This window comes from Leopardus geoffroyi, chromosome E2 (assembly GCF_018350155.1).
Source record: "Leopardus geoffroyi isolate Oge1 chromosome E2, O.geoffroyi_Oge1_pat1.0, whole genome shotgun sequence".
Lineage (NCBI taxonomy): Eukaryota > Metazoa > Chordata > Mammalia > Carnivora > Felidae > Leopardus > Leopardus geoffroyi.
Window position 1 is genome coordinate 46,921,156 of NC_059335.1, and position 27,210 is coordinate 46,948,365.

The 27,210-nt window shown below is 33.7% G+C and overlaps 1 long non-coding RNA gene across 4 annotated transcripts in view; it reads left to right on the forward strand.

The window, feature by feature from the left end:
• Positions 1 to 27,210, forward strand: part of LOC123579392 — a 222,821-nt gene that overhangs the window by 167,616 nt on the left and 27,995 nt on the right. The window lies entirely within an intron of this gene.

Genomic DNA, 27,210 nt, shown 5'->3' on the forward strand with positions numbered 1-27,210 from the left:
GTTGGGTCCAGTAAACTGAGTTAGATTTTCATATATCCCAAGAAAAGTAAGTCTTTTAAAATTGATGACTTTTTAGGAAGTGTTCCTTCTTGTAAGTCAAAACTGTTCCTAAACAGAGTTGCTATTAGATAAGATATTGCTATAGATGATTTTTTCATAGTTATATAACATGAAGCAATTTAAGGTAACTGAGCAAGACACCAATTTCTATGTCATTTGAACAAACCAGTAAACTCATTTGATATTCTTAAAATCTTTGTTCTCCTTATAGTTTGTATCAGAGTAAAGCTGTCATCATTTGTTCCTACATTATTACTATAAATATACAATGTTTACTCTACACAATGAGTCTTCAAAGGATGTTGACTGCTATAGTTGATACTGTTTCTGAAAGGGATGTTTAGTGTAAGATGTACTGAGAAAATAATCCTATAGAATGATTAGAAAAGCAGCCCAACATTTGAACTCTGGCTCTTGAATAAGTTAAATTCATCTCAAAATCCTAGTTTGTTCATATGTAGCATGAGAATAATGTAGCACCTATCCCATAAAGTGATTATAATAGAGTTAAGATAAAACATTAAAGTGCTAATTATTGTTTGACACAGGAAAGCTCATGAGAATTTGGTACAGTATATGTTTCTTTTTTTCCAAAAGGTATTAAAATTACTTTGTTTTTAAATTTTTATTTTAAATATTTAGAGAATATTCTGTCTTTTAGGACATCTCACCCACACCCTGGCTTCAAATTATCTGCCTATAATTTTTTTTTGATTCTTAAATTTCTCTCTCTCATCTAGATTTTTGTTCTACTTGACATCTCTAAACATGGCCCAAAATCAATATGTCCAGAACTGCACTCATGACCTTCAAACCCCTGACCTTGAAAAATAAAAACAAAAATCTATTCTTTTGTGTTGCATTCCTTACCTTCTGTAAATGACTTCACTACCTATCCAATTGCAGAAACATAAGAATCACTTTTTTTTACCTCCCTCCCCATGTCCAGTTCAAGTTCTGTTAAATTTACATTCCAAATATCTTTTTTTTTTTTTTAACGTTTTATTTATTTTTGAGACAGAGAGAGACAGAGCATGAACGGGGGAGGGGCAGAGAGAGAGGGAGACACAGAATCGGAAGCAGGCTCCAGGCTCTGAGCCATCAGCCCAGAGCCCGACGCGGGGCTCGAACTCACTGACCGCGAGATCGTGACCTGAGCTGAAGTCGGCCACTTAACCGACTGAGCCACCCAGGCGCCCCCCAAATATCTTTTAAATTGAGCCACTTCTAAAAAATAAAAAAATAAATAATAATAATAATAATAAATAAATAAATTGAGCCACTTCTGTCCATATCCACTGCTACCATCCTAAGCCAAGTTACTATCATCTTCAGCTGGCCCACTGTAGGAGCCTCCTGGTTTTCCCACATCCATTCTTGCTTCTGACAGTCACTTCTGCATATCACAACAAGGGTAATCTTTTTTAAAAACACAACTCTGATTATTTCTCTCCTTTTTATGAAATTCTTCAAAGGCTTCTCATTTCTCCCAAGATGAAGACTTGACATCCATAAAATGGCATTTCAAGGTAAGCACGATCTAGACTTTTCCTGACTCTCCAACTTCATTATATCACACTCTTCCCTTTCCTTTGTATTTCAGTCACATACCCATTAAATAGGATCTTTGCCCAAGTCTTTCCTTTTGTCATCATTGAGCTTTTTCTCCCATCTCCATTTTCCCTAGGTAACTCCTACTAATCCTTCTTAAGATCCTAGTTAGCATTGAATTCCTCAAATCTTCTCATACTGTCATTCCTTCCCCACCAAACTGGATCATTTCCCTCTCTTCTATGCTTCATAGATCCCTGTGCTGTTTTTACACCACTTATATAATTTTTGACAATATACTTGTATAATTATTTGATTCCATATGGGAGTGGAATCTATGTCTGGTTTTGCTCTCACCTATACCTACAAAGATGGCTAGAATATAATAAATATTGTCACAGAGAGAAGGAAAGTAATCACACCTGACAAAGGATTGGCTATATTCTAGATCTTTAGATATAAAGAAACCTTACAGCCACGCCACTGCTGTGGGTGACAAGAAACTCTTACTTAGGATTCAAGCAAAGATTTGCTGGTGAAGGGGTAGACAGGAAAGCCATCACACTCTGTAGGATAAGAACTATCATTATGGAGGAGTTGAGTGAATGTAATCAGTAGTTGAAAACAAATATTTTTTTAACTCAGTCTTTAATACACACAATGTTCAGGATTCAATTTAAAAAATTACAAGACATGCAACTGAAGGAGAAACAATTTCAAAGAAGGACAGCTATTAACAGAACTAGATTCCAATGATGCAGATGTTGGAAATCTTATGCAAGGACTCTGCAATAACCTTGATTAAGAAGTTTAAGAATCTAGTGGAAAGGGAAGATGACACTCATGAACCTGTAGGTAATTTCAAGAGAGATGAAAAATATAAAAAAATATTCAGTGATATGCTAGGAATACAATACCACAGATGAAGAATTCCTTTGATGGCTTATCAACAGATAATATACACTTAAGGAAACAATCAGTGAACCGTAAGATAGATCATTAGAAATTATCCAGAGTGAAAAACAATACCAAAAAGAAAAAAGGCACAGGAAAACAACAACAACAACAACATGGTAGGCTAGAACAGTGAGGTGGTATCAAACCATCCAATTTATGTGTAATTGTGGAGTCCCAGAAAGAGGAGAAAGAAAACTAGAGAGAGGAAAAGTGTAAAGATCTAAAACTGAGTATTTTCCAAAATTAAGAAAAGGCTAAATAGCACAAACTCAAGAGGACAAGTAAGATAAAACAGTGATACATGTCCCAAAGGACATCATATTTAAACTGCTAAAAAACAAAGATATAATCTTGAAGGCAGCCAGAGGAAAAAGGAATATTATAGAGAAACAAAGATCAAAATTACAGCAGACTTCTCATCAAAAATTGTCCAAGTTTGAATACAGTGTACCAACACCTTTAAAGTGCTGAAATAAACTATCTTCCCAGAATTCTATATCTAGGGAAATTTAAGGAGACATAAAGATGTTTCAGTGAACAAAGTTGAGAGAATTCTTTACCAGCAGACTAGTGCTACAAAAATATTAGAGGAAGTTGATCAAGCAGAAGCAGTCTGATACCCAATGGAAATTTGGGTCTACCCAAAGAAATAAAGAGTAGCAGATACGGGAAATGTTGGTAAATATAAAGAAACTTTTTTTCCTTATTTTTAATCTGTTATGCAAAATGGCTATGCAAAACAAGGATCAGCAAACTACAGTCCATGGACCAAATTTGATCCATGATAGTTTTATGTGCAGCCTGTGAATGAAGATTTTTTCCACGTTTTCAAAAGATTATAAAAAGAAAAAAATTAATGACACAAACCATATGTGGCCTCAAAAGCCTAAAATATTTACTGTTATATCAATAGCAAAAAGAATGGGGAGAATGGAATGGAAGTCTACTGTCAAGTTTGAACATTGTACATGAAGTGATACAGTGTTTTGAAGGAAGACTATGATAAGCTGAGTACATGTGTATGCTATAAACCCTACAGCAATAACTACATTTTTTAAAAGAGGCACAGCTATTAAGCCAGTAGTGGAAATAAAATGGAACCATAAATGAATACTCAGTTAAATAGAAAACATGATGTGGAGGGTGGGATAGAGAAGAAACTAACAACTGCAAAAGGATAGATATAAACCAAACAAGGTGTTTGTCTATGTAGAAAATCCCAAAGAATCTACAAACTGAGTGCATTCAACAAGTTCATGGGATACAAAGCCAATATTGCAAAAACCAATTATATTTATAAATTTCTATAGTAGTAGTAAAAATTTGGAAATTGACATTTCTCACATACCATCTACAGTAGCACCAAAAAGCATGAAATAAGAGGGATAAGTTTAACAAAATGTGTGCAAGATTTTTATAATGAAAATATAAGATGCTGCTGAAGGAAATTAAAGACTAAACTAAATATAGAGATATACAATATTTATTGATTGGAATTTTCAATCTGGTTAAGATGCTGGATCTCCCCAGATTTACCTATAGATTTAGTGCAATTCTGGTAAGAATTCTGGCAGACTTTTTAAACATAGAAATTGACAAATTTATGTGGAAAGCAAGGGAACATAGAACAAAGTTGGAGGACTTACCCTGGTTTATTTCAAGACTCACTAATTTAGTAATCAAGACAGTGTGGTATTTGCATACAGTTAGACCTACAGAGGAGTGGAATAAATTAGAGTAAAAAAAGAGACTCACATAAATACAGTCAATTGATAATTGACAGAGGTGTCAAGTTAAGTCAAATAGGGGAACGGTAGCCGTCAATAAATGATGCTGCAACAATGAGGCATCCATATGCAAAAATAAAGGGAGGGAGGGCAGAAAAACTTAAACCTTGACTCATACCTTGTACCTTGTACATATACAAAAATTTTCTCAAATGGATTAAGAGCTAACTATGAAATCTATAGAGGAATATAGAAGAAAATCTTTGTGACATTGTATTAGGCAAGGATTTCCTTAAGAAAGAACCATCAAAGAAAAACATTGATGAATTGGGTTTCATCAGAATTTTTAAAAACTTGTTCTTCATAGTGTTAAAAGGAAAAAGCTACAGACTGAGAGAAAATCATTTCAATACACATAGATGATGAAGGACTTCTCTAAAGCCTATATAAACTCTTACAACTCAATGAAAAAAAGACAAAAAGGAAATTTTAAAATGAAAGACTGATTTGAACAAACATTGCCTTAGTCAGTTGGAAAATAAGCATAGAAAAATGCTTAACATTATTAGTCCTTAGGGAATTGTCAGTTAAAATCTGCAATGAGGAGTGCCTGGGTAGCTCAGTCAGTTAAGCATCTGACTCTTGATCTCAGCTCAGGTCATAATCTCACGATTCGTGAGTTTGAGCCCCGTGTCGGGTTGTCACTGACAGTGTAGAGCCTGCTTGGGATTCTCTCTCTCCCCCCTCTCTTTCAGGCCCTCCCCCAAAATAAATAAATGTGAAGAAAAAAAACCTGCAGTGAGAAACCACTACTACGTTAATAAAATGTTTGAAATATTTTTCAAATCATAACAGTTCTAACTTCTGGGAGGATATAGAACAACTGGAACTGCCATACATTGCTGATGGGATGGTACATCCATCTTCAATAACAATTTGGTAATTATAAAGTGAAGCATTCATTTTAAGAGATGACCGAGAAATCCCACTTCTCAGTATACATAGAAGATGTGAAAACCCAGAAAAGGCAGAACTGTAGGGATAGAACTCAGGTCAATGGTAGCCAGAAGCTGGACATGGGAGGAGAAGATTGTATTAGGGGACATGAGAACTTAAAGGGTGGTAAGAATATTCTATACCTTCATTGTGGTGGTGGAATTACAACTCACTATATTTGTCAAAACTTGTGGAACTGTATATTTAAGAAGGGTGAATTTTATTTGAGCTAAGAAAGACACATGCTGCCATTTTTGATAACATGGATGAATCTGGATGACATCATATTAAGTGAAATAAGCCAGATATAAAAAGATAAATATCACATGATCTCACTTACATATGGAATCTTTAAAAAAAAAAAAAAAAGTCAAAATCATGGTAGCAAAGAGTATCAGGGAATAGATTGGTGGTTACCAGAAGCTAGGGGGTTGGAGGAGAAGGAGAAAATATGTACCCTTGATGAAAGGGTACAAACTTTCATTTCAAGGAAACAAACTTTCGGTTTTAAGATGAGTACGTTTTGGAGAACTAATATATAGCAGTCTGAAGACTGAAGTTAATAATAATTAATCACATGCTTAAAATTTGTGAAAAGAGTAGATAGATATCAAGTGTTCTCACCACAAACACACACACCCTACATACACATACCAGCAGTAATTATGGTTGGTTATAAATATGTTAGTTTGATTGTGGTAATCATTTCATAATGTCTGTGGATATCAAAATATGTTTTACACCTTAAACAATTTTTATTTGTCAAAAATAAATATTGGAAAAATAGATGAATTTATAGTATATAAACTATGTCTCTTAAAGCTGATGTTTAAAAATAGAATAGACAATATAATAAGATTGTGACATTGGCTAAAGACTTTATATAAAAAAATTGTCTTGAAATTTTGAATGTCATCATCAGAGTAGGAAACTATGCTGCATAATCTCGAATATAACTTTGAGTACTGTTGTTCAACTCTGGCTTCTAAGCTTCAGTCCTATCACCTCAAATATTATAAAAGAATCATATATAGATTTTGCTTCTATAATTTTGTATAGTCTGTATTATGTTTGGAGATATCTCTATTCGTGATACTGCTATTTCCAACTCCAAATGTGGTACAGTTTCTCTTTTGATAGAATTTGTATCCCTAAATCACTGTAACCAGAGGCTCATATTACATCTATTTAGGTAATGGGGGTTTCTATCCCATTTTAGATGTTTAATAGCTATAATTATATTTATAACACAATAATATTTTTGAGCACTTTTGTGTTTTATGCACTTTTTTATTCTTCTATATTGTTGCTGACCTTCAATCTACTGTTGAATCTACATGTAAGAGTATGGAAATAAATTTATATTTGGAGATTTGTCTCCTTTTTTCCTTTCAGGCCTATAGATTTTTTGGTTCTGTATTTTGAAGCTCTGTTATTAGGTACATACATATATTTAGGATTTGTATGTCTTCTTGATAAATTTATCCTTTTATCATTGTGAAATGGCCCTCTTTGTCTCTGATGATATTCTTTATCCTGATGTCATTTTGTCTGATGGTTAATATAGCCATGCCAGTTTTCTCATGATTTGTTTATGAACATTATATATTTTCCCATCCTTTTACTTTTATTCTGTGTCTTTGTACTTAAATTAGATTTGTTGTAGACAGCATATGGTTAGGTTTTGTTTTTTATTCATTATAACAGTCTCTGAATTTTTTTTTTAGTTTGTTTATTGAGAGAGAGAGAGAAACAAGGGAGAAACAGAGGCGGGGGGGGGGGGGGGCTGCGGACAGAAGATCCAAAGAGGGACCTGCACTGACAGTAGGGAACCTGATGCAGGACTTGAACTCATGAACCATGAGATCATGACCTGAGCCAAAGTCGAACTCTTAACTGACTCAGCCACCCTGGCGTCCTTAACAATCTCTTTTAATTGTTTAAATTTTTGCATTTAATTTTACATTACATTCATTTTATATTATCAATATAGATGGTTTAAATCATCTGTTTTGTAATTTATTTTCTCTTTGTCTCATCTTTCTTTTTTTTCTGCTTCATTTTGAATTACTTAAATATTTGTATTTTACCTCCTTTTTTGACTCATTAGCCAAACCTATATGTTTAATATTTTTAGTGATTGCTCTAGGGTTACAATATACATTTTAATTTCTTACAATCTACTGTGAAATAATGGCTTGCCACTTCTGTATAACAGAACTATTTTACAATAATGTACTTTTGTTTCCCCTTCCTAACCTTTGTGCTACTGTTATCAAACATTTACTTCTATACAGTTACAAACCCCACAATACAATTATATTTACTTTAAACTAGAAGCCAGCAAGCTTTTTCTATAAGGGTCCATATGGTAAGCCATATGGTTGCTACTCCTCAACTCAGCCATCAGCAATACACAGTACTTAAAGAAAGAGTGAGCTTGGCTATTTTCCAGTGAAACTTTATATTCCAAAACAGAGACCATTCTGGTTCTGGGGCCATAGTTTGCTGACCATTGCTCTAAACAATTATTTACCTCTAAAGAGGTAAAAAGTAAAAAAACAGAATTTTTGTATTTACTTGCATTTTAAACTTTCCTTTACTCTCCATTTTCTTCCAGAGATCCATGTTCCCATCTGCTATCATTTTTCTTCTCCAGAAGAACTTGCTTTAACAATTTTTTTTTTAGTTTACATCCTCTGGGAATTGAATTCCTTAGCTTTTGTTTATCTGTAAATGTTTTTATTTCACTTTCGTGTGTAAAGGTTATTTTTGCTGGATGTAGAATTCCAAGTTTACAGTTTTCCACACCTACTCCCACCCTCACAGTGCCTTAAAGACACTATATTTTTTGTGGCTTCATTGATTTTGAAGAGAAATCAGGACTTACTGTTTTCTCTGTCTGCTTGTCTGTAATATATCTTCTTTTTCCTCTAGTTACTTTTAAGATTTTCTTACTGCTATTTTCAACAACTTGATTATGTTTTTCCTTGGTATGGTTTCCTTTGGGCTAATCTTGCTTAAATTTATTGAGCCTCTTACATGGGTGGCTTTGCATTTTTCATCAAGTATGGAAAATTTTCAACCAGTACTCCAGCAAACATATTTTTATGCCTTTCCTTATTTTCCAGGGATTCTAATTATACATATGTTAGATCAGTTGCTGTTGTCCCATGTGTCATACAGGCTCAGTTCATTTTTTCTCACTTTTTTCTTTTTGTGCATCAGTTTGGTTGTTTTCAACTGCTGTGTCTTTAGTTATTCTCCTTTTAACCTCATCTAGTGATTTTTTTCATTTTGAATATTGTATCCTTCAACTATAGAATTTTTATTTGGTTATTTTTTATATCTTCCATTTCTTTCCTCATTATGTTCATGTTTTTTAGTCTTTGTACACATCAATAATAGCTATTTTAAAGTTCATGTATTGCCATCATCTGTGTTGTTTCTAGGTCTTATATTTACTGATTTTTCTCTAGGTGTTCAGTCCCATTTACTTACTTCTTTACATATCTAGTGAGGGTTTTTTTTAATTGAATGAGTATTATGCTATTAAGTATAGATTGTGTTGTCTTCTGTTAAAGTGTGTTAAACATGTATTATCAGGCAGCTAAATTACTTATAGATCAGTTTGATGCTTTTGAGGTTTGATTTTAAAAGCTGTTTTTGTCAGGGTACCGGGGTGGCTAAATCAGTAGAGCATCTGCCTTCAGCTCAGGTCATGATCTTGTGGTTCCTGAGTTCAAGCCTGGAGCCTGTTTCAGATTCTGTGTCTTCCTCTCTCTCTCTGCCCCTCCCCCACTCATGCAGTCTCTCTCTCTCTCTCTCTCTCTCTCTCTCAAAAATAAACAAACATTAAAATAATAAATAAATAAATAAATAAACAAACAAATAAATTTTTAAAGAGCTGTTTTGGTCATTCTAAAGTAGTCTTCACTTAAGAGTTAAGTTAGCCCTACTGCTACCTCAGGCATGATCCTTGTGAGGGCTTTACTGAATGTTCTGCATGGTCAACAAGTCTCTCTGTGCTAACTGGTCAGAATTTTTATATCTTCCAGTCTTGTGTGAGCTCTGAGAATTGTTGAGTTTATAGTTTCCTGGTAGTTCTTTTCCTGGTCCTAAGGAGTTTCACCCTATGCATTAGCAGTTTAGTATTTGGCCAAAGACTCTAGGGGGAAAAGTGCCAGAGTCCTCTGGGAGTCTTTAAGATCTTTCAGGAATCTGTAAGTTTAAAACTACTATAAAATTATACCAGGGCCCATAAGTTCAAAACTATTTTTATAATTATTCTAAGATATTTACCTTTCTACTCTCACTGACTAGGTAGTATATAGTAGTGTTTTCCAGAGGTTACGTGATATGTAATACTGCAATAGATTGAACTTAGGAGCAGATATGGCTTCTCTGAATCTGAAGTCAGAAAATAAAGAGAATTAAAAAAAAAAAGTAAAATAATGCTACTATTCTTGTCCTGTTTTTTGTTTTTACAAATTCTAGTTATTTTTCATAGAAATATGTTATATATGGCTTTTGTATCTACATGAATTGATAAATATAAATATTTTAGAAATTTACATTTTAATGTTTTGTTTTTATTTTAACTTATTTATCTTGAGAGAGAAACAGTGCACAAGCAGGGGAGGGACAGAGAGAGAGAGGGAGAGAGATAATCCCAAGCAGTGCGCTGACAGAATCTGCACTGACAGTGCAGAGCCGGATGCAGAGCTCAATCCCATGAACTCTGAGATCATGACCTGAGCCAAAGTTAAGAGTTGGACGCTTAACTGACTGAGCCACTCAGGCACCCCACATTTTAATTTCTAATAAACTAAGTATTGATAGATATAATACATATAAGTAAACTCTCTTTGAGGTCCTTAATTTTTAAGACACTTAAAGGGGTTCTGAGACTGAAAAGTTTGAGACTCTAGGGAATGATTAGGCAACTTTTTGGATTTCTTTCTCATTGGGTCACTCTCTTCTTGGGTACTCTGCAAAAATTCCAGGCACTTTGGCTTCCCTAAACTTTTTGCTCTGTTTCCTAAACTTCATGAAACTGTCTGGCTTTGTTTGGTGTCTTCTCCCAGGGCTCTGGTGTGGAAAGTGCCTCCAACTAGAAAGTTGGGATGATTTGGGGCTTGCTTTATTTGTTTCCCTCTCTTAAGAATAATAATTCTTTGCTGCCTTTTATCCAGGGTCTGTAATGAGTTGTTTCCTATATTTTGTCCAGTTTTTCCGCAATCACCCCAGCTTTCTCTCTGGAGGCACTTTCCGGACCATAACCTAGGGAAGAGGAATGAAGCAGAATATGGGCAAAAGGCAGATCTGATACCAGTTACTCATTGGTCATCCAAAGAAGTTAAACGCTTTTAAATGAACCATCTAATTTAATTCTCACAAGAACACTACAGGTGAGAATCATAATTTTTTCCCATTTTAATAGAACAGAAATGGAAATTTTGTGAAAGCAGGCTGTGCTTCAACCAGATCCTGAGCCCTGTCAGTCAAGTTTCAAAGACTTAAACTCTATACCACGAGCGCCTTCCATTGATTAAACTAGTAAAAAAAATTTTTTAATGAAATAACATAGAGTCTGAAGGAAAGGCTTCACTGAGATGATGATGTTGAAGGAGGTGACAAGTAAATCATAAAAACATCTAGTGGTATACCAAGAAGAGGACACGGCATTGGCAAAGCTTTGAGGTAGGAGTCTGAGGCAAGTTTAAGGAGGCCACCATGAGGAGTAGAGCATCGCAGGGAGAGAGCAGTCATAGGTGAGATCTTTGAGGAGGTGGAGGACCCGGTTGTATAGAGCTCTGTAAAATCTGTGTTTCTCACTCTGGGTGAGATGAGACCTCTCTAGAGGTTTTTAAGCAGAGGAGTGACACGAAAAGACGATTATGGCTATTATGCTAAAAAAATACACTATTACAAATTTGATGTATTTAAAAATAAATGGTCATGCACACATGCGCATAAACACACACCAGAGTTTAGTTACACTGTCATCTACAGTTAATCATATGCTGGTGCTCACTTTACACACAGGCCATTTTGGCTGATCCACTCACCTCTTGGAATCTTTTGTTTGCAAACATTGCCTGAGGATCCGTATCTTTCTCTGAGGATTAACTCTATAGAACACAGCTTGTCCCTTCTTACCATGTGTACATGGGAATTATCTGCCTTAAAGCTACAGCTTTCTCTGAGACCTACTGGGAATGAGACAGTGCCTTCTGTTTCAGTTTACAGAGAGAAACCTGACATTCATGGTCATTCTTTAGAGACGATAGCTTTATCCTGAAACTTAATTTTTCCTAGGGACAAACAAGGAAAAGGAAGTACAGCCTTTCTTTAAAGGGCAAAATGAAAAAAAGAAACAAAAAACAAACAAAAAAAAAAAACCAAAAACACAGAAAAAAATCTATGATCTTCAGTTGTCTATGGACATTTGGCTTATATAGTTGTTAACAATTGGCTTTGGGAATTACAGGTTTAGTTTGTGCTGTTTATTTTCACAGAAGTGAATTTAACTTTATCAGATTGAGTTGAAAACCCTTAAGACACAAGAAATTGATTCTCAAATCTACTAATTTACTATCTTCATTAACACATCTCCTTTATAATAGATCTTTATACCTTGGGTCCAAGATAGTAAAAGAGCTGGTTGTCAGTCCTGTTACTCATCTTGGGTTTATTTTTCGATACTACACACAAATGAGTATTAGTTGCCCTTTGGAACTGTGGTTCTCAAGTGTGCAAATACAGAAACTGAGTCTTAATAAATGCCTTCAGAACAGTACCAAATAGCAAAAACTTATAGCTGTTATTTTCTGCAACAGAATTTTGATTTATAAGATTATTGGAAGAGATCTTAACATTGTGGTGTATTATCGTTTGAGTCACAAAGTAGGACTCTCGTACTCTTTGACTTTGACTTTTTAGAAGCTGTTAGATTTTGCTCATTAAATTTTGCATTGATTAAATTCACTTAGGCATACTTACTTTTCCCCCATTGAAAATTAAAGAATAGTATAAATAACACCTATGCCAACACAAAATTGCCATATTGAAAATATCCTAGGAGTCTGACTCATCACAACAGAAGGATTAAAGAATGCACTGTGGCTATGTTGTCATTCCAGAAAACATCCCAGTTTCCCTTTAATACCTATACACTTAATATCCATTTATTTGTTTAAATTGCTTTAAAACTTTTTTTTTTCTTGAAGCAGCATTTGCTGAAACTTTACTATGTTATGTCAAGTAATCAATCCACTGTTGGATTTCATTTCGTCATGGGTGTTCTAGGTTTACCACTTCTAAACTTGAAGAGATACCCCTAATTATAGGATTTGGTAAATCAGCTTTCATCCTATTGAGAACGTTTATTATCCTCATTTCTCCAGACCAAAGCATCCTCATCATTTCCAGTGTGTCTCCCAGTTCATTAGCCCCATTGACTTTAGTGACATTTAATGTTGTATTTTTTAGGTACCAGATCTATGCATAGACTATCAAGCATGGGGACACCATAGTTTGATGTAAGAAGTTACTTACAAGTGGACTCATTCTCATTTACCATGCCTTCTCAATGGTTCCAGCATTTTCTTTTTAATTACAGTTTTGGTTGCTGCAACACACTGAGCCAAACTCTTCAGGGAACACTTAGTAACCACTTAAGAAGAAAAGCACTCATTAACATAATGGATTATTTTTTAGCTTCTAAAGTTTGAATCACCTTAATTAGTTAATGTTTTTGTCAGTTTGTTTCTGATATTCATTTTTTGTCTCTTTAGCCTGTAAATTCATTTCTGACAGAAATGAACTTTGAATTTTTACATTTTATTTTAACCAATTGAGCTACTTTTTTGGTAAGACATTTAAAATAGTATAACTCTATATGCACTCATCCATACATAATATACACAAAGTAAATTGAATTTCCTTGATACCTCCCATGTTAGGAAAACTTTAGAAGGGAAAATTTCACATTAAAAAAAATTTTTTTAATAAAAAAATGGGGCACTTATGTGACTCAGTCAGTTAAGCATCCGACTTCTACTCAGGTCATGATCTTGCTTGCAAGTTCGAGCCCTGTGCCAGGCTCTGTTCTAACAGCTCAGAGCCTGGAGACTGCTTTGGATTCTGTGTCTTCCTCTCTCTCTGACCCTCCCCCACTTGCACTCTGTCTCTCTCTCTCAAAAATAAATAAACATTAAAAAAAAACATTTAAAGAAGGGAAATTTTCAGAGAACAGTGGCTTTTGTTATTTAATAGAGTGATTTGCCTTAAAATATGGTATCTTTATTTCTACTTGAAAGATAAAGTTATTCCCAACTATTAGCCAATCAATATTGTCTTCAGTTACATTCAATTACAATACCAACTCAGTGTTCGCTTTATCCTCTATATCATCCATTTTTATTATACTGGCAGTGCTGAATTTTGAGATACAAGCAGCTTTTCTCTATTGATGAGAATTGGGGGAATGAGGAAATTTACACACCAAAAATAGTTAAGTTATTCTTCCTCACAAAGAAGCCTTTGAATCATGTTCTAGAAAGTATCTGAATGTAATCAAATGGATTTTCTCTCTGTGATATAATCTTATAGAAACTACCTAGGAATTGTTATACTTAAAAAATGGTGAGGTTATGGGCAGGAGCATCAGTGGTTCAGTTTTTACAAACAAACTGCCTAGTGCTTTCTCTTCTGAATAGGCACAAAGGATTAGAGCTGTAATTTTATTTGACTTACAATGTGTATGTTGTTCAATTTACAGACAGCAAGTGGAACTTCAAACTCAATTATGTAGAAACCAAATGATTGTTTAAATTTGAAGGCAGAGAACAGAAAGGAATAGAATTCCAAATTAGTGTATCCAGAGCACATAGATGCTGTGACTTTCACAAAGTCAAGAAGAGATGACTTCCTCTGACATTTAAAATTATGAACACTTTTAGGATCTCAACCAGTCATTCTCATAAAGGATGAAAAAGACCCATCCTCCCAGCTAGTTAGTGCATGAAAAAAAAGCTATATCATCAATTTATCCAAGAAAGAGCCAACATTTCACTAATAGCATCCTATTATGTCTAACTCTAGAATGACTTTGGATAGGCAGATTATATTCTCCACTTCTCGCAGAGAATATATAGACTCAAGTTTTATCCACTTAAAGCTTTTTTTTCTCTTCACAATACCATTATCCAAACTGGATTGAAATACAATTTTATGAGGAAAAAAAAATTCACAATTTCTAACTGAGGGATGATTTTGTGGACAAAAAAAGTTCAGGATTCTAATTTTAAAAAGAGACTGGGGAAAGAAGGTGATTGTATGGAACGAATATTGATCTAGGAAATAGGAGGCCCAAGTTTTAATCCTTATTCTGTTGTTAATTAACTGTGTGAACATGAATGAATCACTTACCCACCTTCAGCTCAATTGCCTCTTTTCTGATCTAAAGGGATTAGATTAGGTGATCTGATCTCTAATATATATAATTCTGTAAGGAAGGGATGGATATCTTTCTTCAAAATCCCATAGCCTTATTTATCTAGTAAGAAAAGAAAAGAAAATGAGGTAAGTTATGTGGGTATCTAGATCTAACATCTATTAGTTTCGAACTGTATCCATAAAGTCCTTGCATAAAAGTTCTGCATGCTTTGCAGTCCTTTCCCCTGTATTAGTGGTGGAAGGATCAAAGCAGAAGTAAACATTTTGTTCACTGAAGGCCTTTAGCAAATACAACAGCCTGAGTTGGTGTGACATTGCTGGCTACCGTGTCCTGTTTTGCTAGTCTGGAAATTTGTAGCTAACTTAGGGATTTTATAAAGCATCTGCACTCCCCATTCTTTATCAATCACTGACAGACTCATTGTTTTATAATGTACTTCTCAGCAAGCTGTTTGCGACTCATCGCCTGCCTTGCTTTATAGTCTATAAATATTTAATTCTTTAATAAACTGCTTATATGTAATATAAAATGACTGATGCTATTCTCCCTTCCCTCTTTTAATAGTGCTACTATTTGCAAAACAATTCTTATTTTTTTTCTGAACAGCAATATGTTTCATAAATGTTTGACTTTCCTTTTTCTAAGTAGCAATTTATTCTGGGAGGTTGGTCGAATGACAGGCAGAAAAACAGCCCCTTGCTCCTGAGAGTCCAGCATAACTCTTCCCTTACCCTCACCCCTACCAAGCTGCAAATTGATGAGGTAAAGAAGATGGACTTTGGAATTGCAACAGAGAGCAATCGCTTGTCTCTCTATAGACCCAATGTGCAAAACAGCCTTTAAATCTGTAGACTAAATGTATGCTTACAGTGAGCAAACATGGTTCTCTCTTTGCTTTGACATTCTTTGTCTAGGGGAATCATAAAAGATAGTCAAAGATAATATACCAACACCTTAGTGTTCTTGTTCTCTTTATAACTGTGTACTTTATTTTTGAATGTTGGCTAATTTGCTTTCTGTGCCATGAAATGATTTTCAATATTTAATGACTCATTTTTTAAATCGGATAAGTCAGACATGTATTGAGTGCTTATTGTGTGCCCTGCGCAGCTGTTAGGATGTTTTCAAGCAAGCTACTGTTGTTTTTCCTTGATATTTAATATAATTTATGAACCCCTAAAATGGTGAACTCCTTTGGGGGAGGACATAGAGGATGAATTGGACAATGCTTGAACAAATAATGTTTCTTCAGTGCCTACTACTAACCAGATACATGTATTATCCTATGGCACTAACTTATTTCTGCATTTCTTTAGCATGCTACCTTCACTTAGTGTACATTCTGAATTTTCTACTAGAACCTAGTATATTTAATCTGGAAAAGGCATGAGGAGAATGGAGGTAGAACATTTGTTTACAACTTAAAAAATCTTGTTTGTATCTACTTCCGCCATGTATTAGCTATTACTTTAGACCTTTCACCAGTCTTTCATATCTGTAATATAAGCATAATAAAAATATATAGTTTATATGAACACCTATATAATAGACCTTCAAATAATGTTAATTCTCTACCTAAATGTTCTCAAGAAGAACATCAAGACAAAATCAAAATGAGCAAGTGTTATTAATGCAAAGAAGTCATTAATTTTATGTAAATAGGACATATAATTTCAGTTGTTTAATAATAATTATGGGTTACTTTAAGCAATAAATACTTTAAATTGTGGCTCCTTGTTTAATTGAGAGCACACATTTGTGAGGAGACTCATTAGGGTCTTTTACTCTGGAACAGGTTTTTTTATGCAAAACTTGTTTGCAGGTCAAGCTTTTATCCTTGTTCTCATAATCAGTATGATAAATCTAAGTGAGATAATTTTCTTATACATGTCATATTATTCCAGCCTCATGTTCCATGCACTCTGCCCCATTTTATCTACTATTCCTTATTTCACAAATACTGTCCATTTTTTTTCTTTCATTCAACATTGACATCCCACATGTACTTCCATTTTACTCTTCCTAAGACAAAATTACCTGTGGTGCTATTGGTATAGCTTTCTACCCTATTGAAACATCATAAATTCAAACCTGTGTGCATGTCATGCCAGATTCCTTAATGAGTTCCATTTCCCTTGGTTGTACTATCTAATTTGCTTCTGAAACAGATTTTTACTTCTACTTCTCTTCCTGACTTGATCTATATCACACCAGTCATTGTCTCATATCTAATCACTTCCTTTGCATATTTTTATTGAAATGTTATAATGTCAGTGAGAAAATGTAGATAATTTTAATAATAGTAGCTAGTATTATTATCATTATTAACGATTGAGTTCCTACTGTATGCTAGGTCTTGCTTTAGGATATATAAATGTTTTCCCTTAATCTTATTTTATTAGGTTAGAATTTCAAGTTCACAGATGAGGAAAATAAAGCATATGTAAGTTAAGTAACTTGCTCAAGGACACACAACTAGTAAGTAAATAAAACTAGGATTCTAACAGAGGTCTTAATGACTCTAAAGCCTGTGGTTGGCCTTATGGCCTTTTGAGAAGCTCAGCATAACAAGGGCTGTTTTATATTATAAAAATTATATGGGGCGCCTAGGTGGCTCCGTCGGTTAGGCACCCGACTTCGCCTCAGGTCATGATCTCATGGTTTGTTAGTTCTAACCCGCATCAGGCTCTGTGCTGACAGCTCAGAGCGTGGAGCCTGCTTCAGATTCTGTGTCTCCCTCCCTCTCTGCCCCTCTCCCTCTCGCACTGTGTCTCTCTCAAAAATAAAACATTAAAAAAATTTTATGTTACAAAAATTACAGGCATAGTGTCTTTTCCCATTTTAAGAGCATCATTATTCATAGAACGAAAATTTAGTGTCTGTTTATATTCTTGTGATGCCTTTCTTTTCAAAGAAACCGTATGTATCAAGGTACTTTGTACACTGTAAAGTTCTAGATAAATATAAGGTATAATTATAATTGTAGTAATGAATTTGAAACACCTTTATTGTAACCTTGTCAATAAATATGGCGTTCTTATACCAAATAAAGGTGTATCTTACTCTTTGTAACAAAAGTTTTTTCTGAAAAATTATAAATAATTAAAAAAAAATTTTAAAACATAATGCCACTTTCAGTGTATAAAAGACCTTATTATTTCTGGGTGAATCCTATAACAAAGTAAAGAATTAGTTTGTAATATGACTAATTGCCTAATTATCTGCTTTCAATCTTGAATTTTTTAGCATGAAATTTTTTAAAGCAAGATTCTCTTAAATAATGTCTACTGACATCTAGAATCTCTTGAAATAATTGCCACAAGACACCATGGAAAAGCTGCTAACATATTTTTGAGGTCATAAACCATCATAATTAGAGCTACACATTACAGAATCCTAGCTTTATGTTAATCCATAATCTGAACTATTATGTCTGCACATCGATGTACACTAAAATATTGACAACCAGACTTGTTTCATTAGAAAAAAAATATTAAGTCCTTGTCTATATTTCATTAGGAAAAAAATTAAGTACCTGTCTATAAATCAGTTCAAGTATTTTATGTATGCTGTGAACACATATACAAGCACAATACTTAGACTATTATGAAAGGCCAGGTGATTTCTGTATTATCTCTCATTCATCTTCAAAAAACATAACATCTAATTCTATTAAAATAGTATTTTTCAATTTTCTTCTAAAAACCCAATAAAAACTTTTACATCTTTTTTGTTAATTAATTCTCAATATAGGACACCCATCACTTTATAAGACTAAATTCTTTATGCTGCATTCATTAAATTAGCCATTTATTTTAATCTTCTGAATAACACTATTCCTGTTTCATGCAAAGTTATAAAATATATGTATTATATATGTATCTATCTGGACATGTAAACAAACACAGGCCTTATGCTAATGAATTAAAAGTCATGTTGTTATAATCCCTAATATCTTCATGATCACAAACTGCACTCCTTACTTTTGTTATAGCATTCATTAATAACTATAATGACAATAGGGGGCAGAATTTGAGTGGAAACATGGTAGAAAGCATCTGGGTAAGCATAAAAAGAGGTGTCAGAAACAAGCATAAAATTAGGTATTGCTTAGGGCAGACATTCTACAATTTCTTTGGCCAAGTAAAGATAATATATCTAGCAATCCTGGTTCAGATCCTTTAAAAAGTGCAAACTTATGATATAATGATCATATAGAGTCAACTGTTCAATTGCATGCCCAAAGTCTCATTATACTGAAAGTAGAATTTCTGATAGATTCATGGTTTGCCTTGCTAATAATTTGCATCCTCAGTAGATGGGAGAAATGATAGGAAGACTAATTATGTGAACTTAATTTTGATCAACAAGTGAGAACTTCTCAGAGAGGTAAAAAAAAAAAAAAAAAAAAGAAATAATAACCCTGGAAGAAAGTAGTCATTTAATCTTAGAGCTTAAAATATCCAAGAATGATGAATATTGGACATAATCAGACATATGCCCTACAGCTACCTGTCCAATAAGTTAGCTCCTTTGATTAAAATTAAATGAAACTAAAGATTCAGTTTTGAGTTGTTACTAGCCAGTGGCTACCCTATTAGACATCACAATTCCATCATTGCAGAAAGTTCTTTTGGGCAATGTTATGCTGGACTTCAGGAAGACAGATTTTTAAATATTTAGATTAAGGATACATAGAACTTTAGGGACATCATCTCTAAAAAGGTAACTCAAGAGTGGCTGCACCAATTTGCATTCCCACCAACAGTGCAAGAGGGTCTTAAAAACTGAGAACAAACTGAGGGTTGATGGGGGGTGGGAGGGAGGGGAGAGTGGGTGATGGGTATTGAGGAGGGCACCTTTGGGATGAGCACTGGGTGTTGTATGGAAACCAATTTGACAATAAATTTCATATATTGAAAAAATAAATAAAAATAAATAAATAAATAAAAAGGTAACTCAAGAAAAATAGGAGGACCTACAAACACTAAAATTGCACCTGACACCTATCACATTATATTGTAATGGGCTTATTGCCTATATTACATACCAGTCTTTAAGTCAGGATTATGTCTTTTTGTTTAACTGAGTCTGAGACATACTAAGTACATTAGTAAGAACTTAGTAATTGATTAATAAAATTTAAAAAATCATCAGGGAAAAGGCTAAGGGGATAAAGGAGAGCAATGTGATTTCATAGGGATCTATTTGATTATTTTAGATAATAAATGAGTATAAAAGATAGAAGAATGGGCATATAAGAGAGAGAATTTGGGAGTTTTTAGGGAAAAGTAAAAGGGAGACTTTCAGGATTTTGACATTCTATTAAGAAATTGCTAAAAGAGATAATAGGAGGGATTGAGAGAGAGAAAATGAATTATTCTTTATTTTTTTCTCTGTAAATAAGAATGAACTTTAGATAGGAAAGGACAAGAATAAGAAGATATATTACTTTCAAAGGTACTATGATTTGGCAGCTGAGCTTATGTAACTTTATCTGCAGTTGGGCTTGAGGAATTACACATTTTTGAGAAAATAGGCAGATTGAGAGAGGTGCCAATAGCCTGAATAAAAGGAAAAAAAATCATTCCTAATTTTCAAAAATGTTAAGTTTCATTGTGAAATCAGTTATTTAAAAGTTATTTTGTAAACACTTGGAAAAGGGAATTTTGATCACTAGGAGTAAATTCAATTTCACAAAGAACAAAGACCCTCACTTCCTTTTTTGATAGCATTATTTCAAAAGAATTCTGTAATACAGTATATTTCAAACTTTCAGTTTTCCTTGTTTAAGGTAAGATGCTAAGAAGCAGATCAGAAAGTTGCTGAGAGCTAAATAGAGCTTTCAGCATTCTTAAAGTGCTGGGAAGACAAAAATTGGAGTTCAAGAGCTGTCAAGGAAATGTGATCTAGGAGATAAGGTGAACCAGATGTACACTTTACAAAGTAGCAGTCTAACTTTAAATCAACTTATTCACTTACTGGATTGAGGTGATCTGCCCTTGCTTTGCCTTTCTGCTTTAGATGATACGGTACATTTTCTTCAGAGGAAGATAGCATCATCCAGAGCCTCTAAAACTTTCACACACACAATATCTAGCATTCATTTAATAATTTCCAGAAATATCAAGAAACGGGAACAAAAGAGGGGGTAAACAAAAAGCAGACAGTAGAAACAGACCCGTACAGTAAACCAGATACTGGAGTTTTGAGAAATAGCTATTTACCCCTAAAATGATACTTTGGAGAACAAAAGAACTGCATCTCACGAAAAAAATCAAACAAATTCTGGAATTGAAAAACATAATAACTGAAATTAAGGCACCTATAACTAGGTTTAACAGCAGATTGGAAACAGATGATGACAAGATTATTATATGATCAGTTAAAAAAATTCAAGCCAAAGCATAAAGAGATAAAAATATGGAAAATAAACATAAAATACATGAGACACATTAAAAATGTCTAACACAGTTGTAATTGGAATCCTACAAGGAAAAGAGAGATTGTAATAAAAATAGTATTTAAACTGATAAGAACAACAGTTTCCAAAAGGGAGGAAAAAATAGCAAGCCACAGATAACCAGGCACAATATATACAAAGAAAAGCATATCCACCTAGGCACATCTGTAAAACTGCTGAAAGTGAAAAATGAGGAGAAAACCTTAAATGAATGTAAAGACATATTATTTCACAGAAGCAACAATACGACTGACTGCTGACTTCTCAACAGAAATGATGGGGACCCAAAGCAAATGGAATGACATCTTTAAAATACTGAAAGAAAAGAACTGCCAATCTAGAATTCTATACTCAGTGAAACTATCCTTCAAAACTGAAGATGAATTAATTTTATAGACAAACAAGAACTGAGAGAACTTATGAGCAGCAGACTTGTCCTAAAATACCAAAGTGAGTTCTTTAGATAGAAGAAAAGCATTCCCAGAAGGGAACATGGAAATGAAGGAAGGAACAAAGCATGATGCTCAAGGCATATATGTTGGTGAGTTTAAATGAATTTTAACTGCACAGTAAAATAACTAAAATACCTTGTGAGATTTAAAATACATTAACAATTAAAGTGCATGTTAGCAGTAAACATAAAAGGTGGGAGGGAGTCAACAAAAAGAGACTAAAGTTGTAATATTGTCTGGGAAGTGGTAAAAGCAGTAATTTATAATAAATAGACTATAGTAAGTCAGGGATGCATGTTGTAATGTTTAGGGTAACACTTAATAGCAAAATAATGTATTACTAATAAGCTAACAGAAGAAAATGGAATAAGAAAATTTTTTTATTAATTTCAAGGAATACAAAAAAGGAGTGGAAGAACATAAATCAGGTATAACAAGTAGGAAACAAATAATAAGGTGATATGTATATAATTTAAAGTATATCAGTAATTACATTAAACATAAATGGACTCAATTCTGTTAAAAGATAAAATTGTTAGATTGGACTAAAGATAATAGCATAATGTATCAAGAAAAACAACAACAAAAAAAGGAGGTAAAATCCAACTAAAAAAAAAGTTGAAGGTAACAAGATTTTAAAAATCCAACTATACCAAAATATAACTAGAAGAGTTATATTACCATTAGACAAAGTAGATTTTAAGATGAGATATAAAGGTGTATATGGCATAATTATTAAAGGGTCAGTTAAACAGAATATTCTTAATTTGTGTGCATTTAATAACATAGTCACAAAATATATGAACCAAAAATTGGCAAAACTAAAAAAAATGTACACAGATTCACATTTTGATGTAAGACTTTAACACATCTTCTTGTCATAACCAATAAAACAAATATAGAGCAAACAAAAAAATCAGTAAGAATATAGGTAAACTAAACAACATAATTATCCAACATAACTTAGTTATATGTGGAATACTGCATCTAACAATGGCGGGATTCATTTATTTCAAGTAGACATTTGCCCAAATTGGCCATAAAACAAGTCTGAAAAACAGTCAAAAGGTTTAAATCATTCAAAGTAGACTATGATGACAGAAATCTGGAAAGCAAAAATAAGAAACTAAAAATCAATTAATAGTAAGATAACTAAAAATTTTGTGAATCCTCAGAGGCATGGAATTTAAGCCATAAACTTCTGAATAACACATAGGCTGAACAGGAAATTATGGTGTAAATTGGGAAATACTTTGAACCAAGGGAAAATGATAATTTGACATGTGAAAACCTGATAATTACATCTAAAACTATGCTTAGAGGGGACAGTATAGCCTTTAAACAAACGTTTAAAAAGAAAAATAGGCTGAAATTCAATGATATAAATACCTCCTCAGAAAATCAGAAATAGAATAGAAAGGAAACCCAAAGAAAGTAGAAGAAAAAAAGATAAGAACAGAAGATAATAGAAATCAACTGTATAATCAAGGAAATCAATAGCAGAATATCTTCTCAAGTACACATGAAATTTCAAAAAGATAGACTATATATTGGTCCATAAAACAAGCCTTAAATTGAAATTTACAGAATATATCCCCCGAATGCAGTGGTACTAAGTTAGAAATCCACAGTAATAAGATGCCTATAAAATAACCAGATATTTGGAAATAAGCAACATACTCCCAAATAGCTTAAGTGCCCAAGGAGAAATTGCAAGAGAAATTGTTTTTAATCTCAAATAAATGATCATGAATACACATCTTATTAAAGCATGTGGGGTGCAACTAAAGCAATCCTTAGAGGGAGGTATATAGTTCTACATATCTATGTTAGAAAAAAAAAGAAAAGTGTAAAATTTATTATCAAAGATTCAACATTGTGAATCTAAAGAGAAGGAAATTAAACCCAAAGTAAGCAGAAGAAAGGAAGTTATAAAATTAGGAGTAGACATCAAAGAAAAATCAACAGACAGAAGTTGATTCTTTGAAAAGATTAATAAAAGTGATTTATAAAAGACCAAGAAAAAAGGGAAGAAAACAGAAATCACCAATACACATGAAAAGGGACATTACTAAAATTGTGACAGGCAAATGTAGGGTAATACCAGGACATTATGAATACCTTTGTTCTGATCAATCTGATAATTAAGATGAAACGGATAAATTGCTTAAAAAACAAAACTTGTAAAAATTGACATAAGAAACTGAAAATCTGAAGATCTAAATCATTTTCTTAAAAATCAAATCTATGATTGGAAAATTGCCCCACAATCTGCAGCCCCAGTAGTTTCACTGGTATATCTATCCAACATTCAACAATAAAATGATAGCAATCTTACATCAACTCTTTCAGGGTATAGAGGAGGACACTTTCCAACTAATTCCATAAAGCCAACAAGACCCTAATAACAATACCAAACAAAGTCATTTCAAGGAAAGAAAATTATAGACAAATATCTCTCATGAGCATGGATTCAAAAAATCCTTAACAAAAAAATATTATCAGGTCAAATATGCAATGTACTTATATACATATATATGATTGATAGTTTGGTCCCTCAGTCAATCGATCATGACCAAGTAGTGTTTGTCCCAGGATTGCAAGGTTGGTTTAACATAAAAATCAGTCAGTGCAGTTCACCATGCCAGTAACTTTAAGCTGTTAATTTGTTTCAACAGAGGCAGAAAAGATATTTGACACAATTTAACAACCATTCATGATTTTAGAACAGTTCTTAGCAAGTTAGCAAGAAGGAAACCTTTTTCACTTGATAAAGATATCTGTCTGAATGATGAAAGACTGCATTTTTTCTCACCTAAGTTCAGGAACAAGGCAATGATGTCCCCTAAGGTTGGAAGCACGGCAAAAATGTGCATTGCCCCCACATACCACTTCTATTCAACATGGTGATAGATGTCCTCACCAATAAAATAAGGCAAGCTAAAGACAAAATTAATGGACATGGTTACTGGAAATGAAGACATTAAGCAATCTATTCACAGATGAAATTATTGCATTTTTTTAAAAATTCTAAGTTACCTTTCAAAAACTGCATTGTGTATACAAAAACATGGGAGGGAAAATATATTAATATCTTATTAGTATCTGGGTATACCATAGTATACCTGGAAGGAAAAACAAGAGACCAGTAAAAGTATTACCAATTGGGGGTGAGGTTAGAAACTCATGTCTAGAGGAGGGACTGCAGAGAGACTTTCTCCTTTCTACATTACTTAAATTATTAATATTTTAAAAATAATGTTTTACCTATTCAAAGAATAATTTTTTTTGAAAAACACTAAAAGTTGGCATTGTCCTGTAAACGTGGTAAATAATGAGCATCTCTCAGTTATTATAGCCATCCTCTCAGTTCCCATACACCAACCATGATAGAACTCTTATCAGATTATCGATCCCATGCAACGTAATCATCATTTCAGAATTACACATACAATTTTTAAGAAAACTTTTCAAGAATCTATTATGAACTGCATTAATATAAGCTATAGTTTAACTTTTGATTGCTGATAAGTTGCAGCCTATCCACCATGGAAACATATTAAATGCTTTCTCATTAAACTTTTATATGCATCACTATTTAGTAAAGACTGAATGTTATTTCCCTCCTTATTTCTCTCAAATACCAACCAATACACTTGAAATAACAGTAACATAGCAACAATAAAATACAGTATTTAGTGCTTACGTGCAAACACAATGCTAAATTCTTTACATGCATTGTTTCAATATTTAACAGACATAATTCTGTCAACAAAGATGGAAAAGATAAGAGGGTAAAGGCCTGGTTCAGATTCAGATTAAATAGCCATTCTCCACATAATCATTAAGTCCTTGTACTCTAGTTTGTTATGCTGTACCTCTTGAGAATCGTATCACAGAATTTGTGTGTGTGTGTGTTATAAAGAATACTCATAAATGGAGGTTTTGGAGATGAATGGATGAAGAGCAGCAAAATTTAGAACATGCTTACATGCTCATATATAAATAGAGACCAGTTCCAGGTTAACATTATGCATTCAAAGTAGAAATTTGTACAGATACACAGACTAGAGCAAAACTGTCTTTGTCTTTAGGTAATTTAAACAGAAGTATAAAATTGTTTTAACCTGAATTATCAAAGTAATTTGAACTATGTCCACCTGAGCAAGGAAGTGATGAATTCTCTTTATTTCTGACTGTGACTTCTTGCTTTGGTTTTCTTTATTAATCCTTTAAGGCTATTAGTAATATTTGTAATACTTTATCAGTTCTGAATCAAACCAATAGGCCCTTTCACTATTTGTTCATTTCTATGCATTGTACACATGCACTAATCCACACTAGTAATTTCAGCATTCTGAAAATGTTAGCAAACCACAGTAATCATTACCCTGATAATTAACTGGCATGAACAGTATCAGGCCTGCTTAAGCACCCAGATGATTCCATCTACTCTTTAGCAATGTATACTATGATAGCACCAAGAATTCCCCTCTTTCACAAATACCTGGACCAGGAGGCACTCTACTGCATCCCCAAATTAGGAGTAGCTGTGCTTTTGGCTTCCGAGCTCTTGACAGCTTGGTGGGGGACAGGCACCAAGTTGCCGCTGCTTTCCTCAGCCTCAGACCTAGAAGGGCCTGTCTCGGTGCTCATCTTGGTAAACCCTGATAGCTCCCTGCAACAGGAGCCCCCATCTGAGACTAACAAAGTAAGGATGGTTTCTGAAAACCTCCTGTACTATAAAACATTATGCTGTGGCTCTGAATATACTCCTCTTCGTATATTCTCTCTTCTCTCCCTTCCACATCCGTGCCCTTGTTTAGTTCCAGTTTCCATTAGAAATGCTATTTGGGCAGCAAATTTCACAGATTGGATCCATCTCGAAGCTGCCATGCAAAGAAAACACATCTGTCTGACTCTTCATTTAAAATAAGGAAAAAATTGAAATAGCAAAATGCTGTAGTCGCTCTGAGCTATTTCCTAATGAACCAGTTTGTCCCATGAGCTGTACTGAGGAGCTTCTTCTCCTCGGTGAGAACTCTTTATGCATATTAATATTATGCATGTTTTCCATGTGACTCCTTCTGACTTGCCCTCACCCCATCCTTTGAATTCATTTAAATAAAAATAATTTATGTGGACATTCCTTCAGTCAGGATTTTTTCTCCCCTTTTCTTAAAGACATTCATAATATTTCATTGATGCTTTGCATCCAAACCGAGTCGTTATGCTTTTGCATATCATTAGGGCTTATAAAGAACAACAGCGACATCTGCATGTGCCGCAGCGCCAAGGAGATAGGAAAAAATACCGAAAACAAACTCCGTATTGGCTTGGAGGCTGTCTGGCTCTCTGTCTCCCCAGCAGCCCCTGCCACCACTATGGATAGGAGTAATTGTACAGTGTAATCACATCATGCCTCATCTGAATATTCATAGCAGAGACAAAGCTTTGGAGGATAAGGGAGGAGTGGGGTAATTTAAATATAAAACAGCATCTCATTTCCAAATCAAGTTGTGGCAGTTAAACTGTGCACCA